The sequence below is a fragment of the Halyomorpha halys genome, unplaced genomic scaffold (assembly GCF_000696795.3).
Source record: "Halyomorpha halys isolate HHAL.00 unplaced genomic scaffold, Hhal_1.1 Scaffold26.1, whole genome shotgun sequence".
Taxonomy (NCBI): domain Eukaryota; kingdom Metazoa; phylum Arthropoda; class Insecta; order Hemiptera; family Pentatomidae; genus Halyomorpha; species Halyomorpha halys.
This window is the reverse complement of record NW_027115055.1, coordinates 690,022-700,471: the sequence shown is the minus strand read 5'-3', so window position 1 is coordinate 700,471 and position 10,450 is coordinate 690,022.

The following is a 10,450-nucleotide window of genomic DNA, read 5'->3' as shown; positions in this document are numbered from 1 at the left end:
GCTTGTTTTCACTACAGTCACTTAACTAATGTTTGTTCTTGGTCATATGTGAGGTTGCACCAGAATCAATTATCCAATCGTTGGAGTCTGACATCATTGATGATAACGCAGCTAGTAAAGTCGATTTATTATTGTTGTTTACATTCTTTTTCACAGAACCTCTTTTTCTACACTTAATTGACTTATGTTCCTTTTTCTTGCAATTAAAACAAATTAAAACTTCTCGACAATTCACAGAAATGTGACCCGTTTTTTTCACAATTATAGCAACTCACTGTAGGTCGATCACTTTTCTTGGATTTTGTGACCAAAGCCGATTCTGCTCCTGATTCCTCCTTTGAGGATTTTTGGATAAGCACTGATCTTATATAATCGACATCTGTGCTCTCCATAGCCATTATCATAGGCTCATACTCCTCTGATAGCCCACTTAACATAATAACACCAATGAATTCGTCATCAAGGTCAGCTCCTATAGTTTCTAATTTTTGAGATAGTAACAAAATCTCGTTTAAGTAGTCTTCCATGCTACTAAAATGGCTTAAATCAATACGAAAAAGTTTTCTAAGAAGAGATAACCTTCTTGACAGGCCTTTGTCTTCATTAGTTTTTCTAGCTTTTCCCAGATTCCCTTAGCTGTCTTGCAACATTTTACAATAGGGTAAAGGGATTCATCAATTAATAAACAAATTTTGGCTCTAGCCTTCGATTCCATCTACTTATCTTCATCTTCTCCGGTAACATAACCCCACAAGTCCTCAACTGTCAAATACATCTCTGTCACGAATTTCCAAGAGTTGTTTTTTCCCTTCCGAGTAATTTTTTAACTCCAGGTGACCAACTAGAGCTGTTTTCCATGTTTTTCTTCGAATCCATAGCAAAAAAAATAATTAATAGCAGTTGTGTAAACGTGTACTCGGCTCGATTTACACTACTTACTTCGATTACACACAACTCTAAAAAACACGAACTTTTATTGTCTCTCGAATGTCGTGGCCTGGGCCCATAACCAATATTGGTTAATAAATAACACTAGATTCGAGAGACAAGGTTTTTTATTATTCATAAACTCTTCTCATTACAGTTCACTCACACTAGGTACAAGCCACAATATGGGGGAAACATACATGGGTATATGAACATATGCCTTCTATATTTCTTAATAAAATTAGGATTACAATATTAACAATTAGTATAAAAACTACACTATTTTGTTCTGAAGTTCTAGTTTTTACGATAGACGTCAGCTCGATGAATGTTAGTCGATTGACAAAGACCTGTTGAGAAAAATATGCTATTTTTTAAAAAATAAATAATTTAATTTTTTTCTCTTTTAGTTCCAACACATTTTATTTTTCTTATAAATCCGTCGTTTCAGCCAATCCGGCCATCCTCAGGGACAATCTACTACAAAACAGCTTTTCTTACATGTATGATCCTCAAACATTTCAAAATACTTAACATTATTATTTATAATTTATCTTACCTTAATACAATTCTGGAATCATATGATTTAAAAACTCTTAACTCCATGCAAGCTATTCTGCCCAAGTCAAAAAAACAATTTCAATGAAACATTAAAAACATAAAGAGGAAAATTGACATAAGTGTAGTTGTAATAAATAATTTTAACGTTTGAACTGATTGGAGGAAGGTTACAAGCATTGTTGTGATAACAAATAGTGACTGTGATAAATGATTTAATTTTGGTTTTAATGTGAATATTGACTAATTAGGTAATTAAACATATGTGGGATATACTTGTTAACAAAAAAACATATTTTACCTAATGTTTTTAATGTTTCATAGAAATTGCTGTTTTGACCTGGGCAGAATAACTCCTGCATGGAGTTTAAGTTTTTAAATCATATAATTTCAAAATTGTATTAAGTAAGATAAATTATAAATAATAATGTTAAGTATTTTGAAATGTTTGAGGATCATACATGTAATAAAAGCTGTTAAGTAGATTGTCCCTGAGGATGGCTGGATTGGCCGAAACGTCGGACTTATAAGAAAAATAAAATGTATTGACACTAAAAGGGTTAGAAATTAAATTATTTATTTTAAGAAAATTTGCCAGTCTCAAGAAAGTGTTTAAGATTATAAAATAAAATATGCTATGTTTACGCCGTTCTTCAATTTCAGGCGCATTTTTAAATGTTTTAACTTCCTTAAAATCTCCTCTTTCTATTTTATGCAATTATTTCTAAAGTGATATAGGACCATTGCTCCCTGGAGGTCTTGGTGGGGCGGGTCAGGCTGGGAAGGATTGCCTTTTTTTTCTGTGTCATTATCTCCTCTTGTGAGATTGTTACAAGTCACACATCGACCAACCTTACTCGCTATAAGTTTCTGTATTAAATTTGAGATAAGTAAGGCCACCACGGAGGGCGGGAGTGGCGGCTTTCACGCCGTTTTTCAATTTTAGGCGCTTTTTAAATGTTTGACTATCTTCAACATTAAACTTAAGACAAAAATCAATAAGATAGAGAAAACAGCGTTTCAAACATTTTCAAAACTATAAACTAATTCCAACTATAAAGAGATGGTCAGAACTGCGGTTAAGAGGAACAAAAACGTTTTCAACTATTTATTGATTGGCAACGTTTCGCTTCACAATGTATGTCTTCTTCAGAGCTGTTGTAGTGATGGATGGATATGTACAACCGCCCTGATGAAGAACTATATTTTGTGTCGAAACGTTATAAAGAAGAAATAACATACACCACATTTTTAATCTAACAGTTCAATTATTTCTTTCTTATACAACCCATTAATGCACATTTATTTTTAATTAATTTTTTCATATTTACATGACTTTTTAACCCCATTTTAGCTCATTTTTTGAACCTAATTATCCTACATTGTCAACATATTTTGGTTATTTGAAGTATTTTTTTGTGTTGATGAAACCCTGCAAAGTGGGGCAAAACGTCGGTAAATAAATAGTTGTTAACTATTTTTTGTTTCTTTTGACCGCAACCTTGACCATTTCCTTCAAATTTTTACTTTCAAGTACCTACATATAGAAAACTACAATAGTACTTTTTTAATTTTTATTGCATTGCTAATAAAAATATGGGGGTCTTCCAGTCGGATCATACTACCTGCAAACATAGCGGATGTTTAAAAATTTATTATAAAAGTTTATTTGTTAATATAAATCGATTTCTAGTTATTCGGACAAAATTTCATACGAAAAATTCCGCTTCCTTGCTTTATGATTAACATCATAAACTACTTTACAGCACATTGCACTAGATTTAATGTGAGTGCTAATAGACATCTATACGTCCAGTGATTCATGAGACACAGATTTTCCAAAATAAATTCAAAAACTACTGAATTTTCTGTTTTTTTTTTATGTAATGTTGCTTTCTAATTAAGTATTTCTTATTTTTTTTCTTAACATCTTAGGAATCCGTTTGTTATGAATACCTGAAATGTTAATGAACACTGAGCTAATAGGTAACGTCCAAGGGGTTGACCGCAGCGTAAGTGGGAGGATTGTGTCAAAACTGATATTTGGGTTCGTCAAGCCTTTATTATTATTATTAAAAAAACATTATATAGGTACATTTTTATAAAAAATAATTTTGAAAGGCTTAGAGAACTCAAAGGTTCGATGCCGATACTACAAACGTTGTTTACACACATCTACCATAAAACTCCTTTCCAACAGGATCTGCAACCCTCTCACTTATGTTTCGGTCTACTCGTCGGATCAGTGTTAAATTTTAATAAATTTTTAAGGGATGAGTTCTTCCTACATGTCGTACTACACTTATCTTTATATGATGATTAGTTTTTATATTTTTAACCGAGTCATCCAGCAGCTCGGTATCGGTATATTTTCTGTTGTTAATGTTGTCTTAAATTGTTCAATATTATAGATTGTTTTAGTAGGACATATCAGCTGCTGCGACATATTTGTGGGCGGGGGTTTCATCTTTATCCACCAATATTCAAGTAAAGAGGTTCCTATCTAGCTGACACGGTAGGAAATAAAGACTGGAATTATTCACTTTCTGCATCACGAGAAAAATAAATTTATTTATTTATTTTTTTTTTTTTTGTGGAGGGGAAAGGGAAGAGAATTTTTTTTTTCCTACCCGATCTAACTTAAAAACAGAACTTATTGCTAGAGGCCATTCCGAAAATTATCCCTGTAAATATTCTCAACAACCAATTCACATTACATTGTTCTATATTTTCCATTCACAATTAAAGAATAACCGTGTAAAGAAAGAGTACATTAAACAAAAAGATAGTACATACATGAAGATTGACATCTCTAACGTAAAAATATCATTTAATCGTTTTATTGATATTTCCAAGATAAGATTGATTTAGGGTTTTATAAACAATCCTATTACGGGAATATAAATCAAAGGCTTGCATGTTACATATGAAAACATTGTAGTTAACATTACTAGGTTGAGTATATTAAGTCTAAAATTGTTTATTATGGAGAATCCTCACGTCACAGTATTTAAATTGAGAACCATTCAGAAGTCAAATATGATTTAAATATAAAATTTCTAATAAAACATCATATTTCATTGTTAATATTCCTTTTGTAATAATCAAAAGATAATAATTACTGTTATTTTTTCAAGACTAACGAAAAATAAATTTATTTATAAGACAATTATACAACGAATTGTGTATAATTTATCATATTGGTATCAATGAAACATTCAAACTCTAAGTAAAAAAAATATATATGTATATATTTTAAAAAAAATGATTAGAAATAACTAGCAGCGTTTCTCATGCTAAACGAAACAGAAGCATCATAGCATTTATTTAATTCACATTAGAAAAGCAATGAGGTCACATTTGAAATTAGTGAGGGTTGTTGAGACTATTGAATGAAAAGAAAAATTCAATATTTTTTCGGATTAATTTGAATATAAAATGAGATTCTAACTCATTTATATAAAGGAAATTTTAAGCGAAATATTTTCTGAGCTATTGAAATTTATCATTTATTGGAAATTAACACTTTATAAAAAACGTAGCGTTAATTATTGATATATATGATATGAGTGTTTATAATAAATGATAAATTTAAATAATTCAGAAAATAGAACTTTTTCATTTCCCCATTACATTTTCCACAAGTAAATAAACAATAACAAAGCCTTCATTAATTTTTTCGCACTGGAGTATATTTTGATCATAGTACAAGAGCCGAAAAAAAAGGCAGTTATCTCAACCCAATTTTTGATTACTTCAATAAAAACTATGTATAATTACTAGTCAAAATTGATGAGTCTGCCAAGTATAGATAGGGGGATTAAAAAATGGCGGCTGTTTCAAAACCATAAAAAAACATTGATTTTTCATTCGGAGCTCTATATCTTAAAAACTACCAACAACACTAGAAAATCAAAAAGAACATTATTTAAAGAAGAATACATTTTCTGAAATATATGAGCCCTAAAATTGGACGGACAGATGTCTGCCAGCGCTCAAATTAAAGCTAGTTAAATTTACTACAAAATAGTTAATTATGTATATCTTTGTAGGAGAAGCAGTTTTTATGATATTTGACAAAATAAACGCACAAATTGTTAATTTCTATTTGTTCGTATAAAATGTTGGATATTTGAAAAAATATATCTCTAGATCCATAAGACGCACATATGTCTGCCAACACACACAATAAAGGAAATTTAACTTACTGTAAAGTAGTTTATGACACTTATCTTCGTAGGGCTAGTAGTTTTTATGATATTCACATATGAATATAAATTTGCCAATTGTCTGAACAACTATAAATCAATTTATTTTAGCAAATTTCATTTAAACTATTACTCCTACGAAGATAACCATCATAAACTACACCACAGCTCATTAAACTAGCTTTAATTTGAGTGCTAATAGATATCAGTACGTCAAATGGTTTTTGAGATATAAATTTTTCAATATAAATTCACTAACTACTGAACTTTTAGTACGTTCCATACAACATTTTTCTGTTTCTGTAGCTTTTTAAAAAGCTATATATCTGAAAATATTTATCGTAAATAATTCTATTAGGGCTCATATTTTTGCAAATTTACTCTTCTTTAAATGACGTTCTCTTAGGTTTTCTTGTGTTGTTCGTATTTTTTAAGATATAGAGCTTCGAATATAAAATTAGTTTTTTTTATCGCTTTAAAACAGCCGCCATTTTTTATTCACCCTACCTATACTTGGCAGACTCATCAATTTTGACTATTAGTCATACATAGTTTTCATTAAAGTAATCAAAAATTGGAGTGAGATAACTGCCTTTTTTCTCCTCTTGGGCTCATGTTAAGCTATATAATTAGTGAATAAAAAAATCAAAAGAAAATACATAGAGAATAATAACCAACGTCTATTTTTATTGGTGACTGGTTTTTAATGAAAATTTGACAGTCAAAGGTTAAATTTCTGTATTCAAAAAACTAACAATGCTTTTTAAACAGCCCGTCCAAGACATAAGCTGTTCCACCAAGCTTACAGAAAGATCATGATATATAGATAGGAATGAATTAAAATTCTTATAATAATTAGAACTCCTTCAAATAATAGCAGAAATAGTAGTGAAATACTTCTAGCATATTCAAAGGGAAATGTTATACTTGTAATTCTGCAGTATCTAAAGGAGTCCTGTAAACCTATGTAACTTTTATAAATGACAAGTTTTCACTCAAAAGTCAATATATCTACTTTTGGAAAATTAATACGGATAATTATTCAATTATAGTATATAAGTTATTTTTTTATTGAAAGTGATGACTTGAGAAAAGAGGAAATTTTAATTTTTAAATAAACTGTACCAGTGGATATATAAACTTTTGACAGAAAACCCCTCAAATAAATTTAACTAAAAAGAACAAAACATACTTTTAGGCTTAAGGACCATATATTGTATGCAAGCAATATCATTTGCATTAAGAAATAAAAACTTTTTTTTAGAATTCCAATATTTTAGAAAATATATTAACTCCTCTAATTAAATAAAAACAGACGATTTTGCTTATAAATTTACAAAATATACGAAATACTTAGCCCAATTTACTTATGAACTTACAGAATTTATTGTTATTATTTAAAAAAAAAAAATAGTTCTTTGCAGGTAAAAGAAAACTCCTTAAGTCATAGCAGAGTTAGTTGTGAAACTTCTAATTCTGTTGTATTTAAATACGTTTTAGAAGCCTATAACACGTTCACAAATGAGAAGTTTATCAAAAGTCATTATTGCTATTTTTTTAATTTTTAGAACAAGCTGTACCGGTAGATATATACAAATTTTGACATAAAATTTATTTCATAAATTTAAATTTTAAAAAAATACCAAACTTTGAGGCATAAGGAACATAATTATACGTGAGTTATTATTCGCAGTAAGAAATATAAACCTTTTTGTTTATTTAATATTTCCGAAAAAAAAATAATTATTCCACTATTTAAATAAATACATAGGAAGGAATTGGCTCATAAATGTACAAAATATATGAAACACTTAGCCCAACTTGCCCTTTTTTTACTGTTATGATCTCCTCTTTTGAGATTGTGACATGTCGAGCATCGACCAATCTACTCGCTATAATTGTCTGTTTAAAAAGTAAGGCTACCATGGAGGGCGGGAGTGGCGGGTTTCATACCATTTTTCAATTTCAGGCGCTATCATCATTATTATTATTAAATAAAATGGGTTCATGGGGATAAAATCCTTTTTATTTAAAATGAAGATTTGCGACAAGAAAAATTTTTTGTTTTGAAATGAAAAAAAAAAATTTCTTACCATATTTTGAACAAAGTTGTGCTATTTTTAATTAACTAAAGCGCAAATTTACAACATGTAAAATAGAGAACCGAAAACTATTTATAAGAATAATAAAAATATTTTTTAAATACATTTTGGCATCGCAAAACGTTCCCTTTTTAGTTGAGAGACGGATAAACCACGATTAAAACATCATTTAAAAAGAAAAAAACACATTTTTAAAAGTTTATTAGTACATGTCAATAATTTTAATTAATTAAAAAATATTTTGACTAAATTTTCTTTTCTCACTTTTCTATTATTGTTTGTTTGTTTATTGGCGCGACAGACCGTGGAGGTCCAAAGCCTAGCGCGATGTACTGAAGAAATACACCGAGCATTTCTTTGCGTGGTTTGCATAGGGTGGATCTATCACTCCCACGAGTGCCACCCATATTTTTGTGAGTCCAACCCATTGGCTGACGGGCCTCACAAATGCCCGGGGGAAGGTTGTGAGTGAGTAATATATAATTATAAGCTTGAAAAAATCCCGGATAGAGCCGGGGACTCGAACTCGCAATCTATGGGTTGGCAAACAGGCGAATTACCACGCTGCTACCGCCACTCCCTAACAACGAAAACTAGTTTCAAATAATTAAAAAAATTAACGACTTTAAGTGGTAAGCTTCTTTTGCTATTATTAGGTACCGGTATTTTTGCCACTGCGTCTTTTTTTCCTTTGTTTTAAATTCAGCCAAACCTCAACTTAAATTCGAAACATGATAAGGATGTTCTATTGATACTTTTTGGTCATACGAGAAACCTCCTGGAATTCTCTTCTTTTCTTCATTCGCGAATTCACCACCTTTGTTTCCTTTAAAAAACACTTATTCTTTCACTTACTACATAACCAAATCTCCCTATCAATATAAACAATGTAAATAGTCACAGATCGATTTCCATTATACATTTTGATTGACATTAATGTAATTTTAACCTGTATACTGAAACTTTCTAAATGTTTGACATACAATTAATGTTAATGTGTAAACCATGTATTTATTCTTAGTGGAAATTTGTCCCAGTTTAGAATTATTTTTTTCATTTCAATTCATGTGTGGGAAATGAAGAAAAACAGAAACCCTTCTGTTTTAAGAAATCACTAGTATACAATTAACTTTGGAAATGTCACACCCAATATTTGGAGTTTAATAATATAATTTAAACATTACATAATTCAACATAGCGCTTTGTTTAATTTTTTCAAATTTCAAAATTATAATAGTTTTGACCAGGTTGTGAGTTTTCCAGTCTTCATAATAGGAATAAAAATCATTAATTTCAGTAAGTGTGAACTTTCGTTTCTTTTTTTTTTCATAATCGATTACAGAGGTTCAATGTTATTATAAAAAATCATAACCAATGAACCAACAATATTGAGACTTAATATATTGATAGATCAAAAATATTCTGGTCACGTAAAGTCTTCAAATAGGCCTACGTTTATAACCACAGAACCGCAAGTACTGCCACCTGCCATCGACATTTGAAGGAGAGCAGACTCCGCAGAATAGAAAAATACAGACACATCTAGGAAATCAGAGCTCTTTGCGTAATCAAATACCAAGCAATGTCTTCCTACAAGATCTGTAAGGAATGTTAGTAGAGGTATTGAGAACAGATCTCTTTAAAGTATAGCTCATCTAAAAGTTCAATTCGTCGATACATTTATGCAACGTTAAAGATTCTTCCGTTTTGCGTAAGATCATCGTTGGATGGTCTTGCTCTTGTTCAATGAATAATTTTTCCAAAATCAAACAAATTACAAATTCATGCGAATAAATTTAATTAATTAATTAATTTACTAGCTATTAAATCTGCATTATAAGACACTAAAATAATCATAATCCAACATTTGAAAAAAGGGTACAAAATTCATATAAATAATGGAGGCTGTTTCTAAACTTTACAAACAATTATTTTTTCATTCTGAGCTCTATATATTTAAACCAACCAAGAACACTAGAGAACATCATTTAAAGTAGAGTAAATTTACTAAAATATGAGCCCTAATAGATTTACGTTAAATAGTTCCCGAGATAAAAAAATGCACCTAAAAATCAATTAGTGAATTTATTTTGAAAAATCTATTTCTCAAAAACCATTCGACGTATAGATGTCTTTTAGCATTCAAATTAAAGCTAGTTTATGTAGTATAAAGTGTTACAAGCTCTGAATGAAAAATTAATTTTTTATAACGTTTTGAAACAGCCTCCATTTTTTATTACTCCTAGCTATACTAGGCAGATTCATCAATTTAAGCTGATAATTATACATAGTTTTAATTAATGTAATAAAATATTGTGGTGAAATAACTGTCTTCTTTTCTCCCCGGCTTTTGTACTGTTAGTTTATTTCAATGAGTCTACTAATTTTAATGCTACTACCATAAAGAATGTCATCTGGCATGACAGCTTATTTTTATTTTTTATTTTTTTTATTACTGCATTTTTCAAACATTATTTTGTATTTTTCTATGTTAATATACTATACCTACCATAACATTTGTTGCTGTTTTTTTAGTTTTTAGTTATTGTGTATTTATATTATATATTTACTAAGGTAAATAGTTTTTGAATGAATTTCATATTAAGGTGATATTGCTGAGACAGGTATAGAGAAGGACGAGTCCAGAAAAAGCTC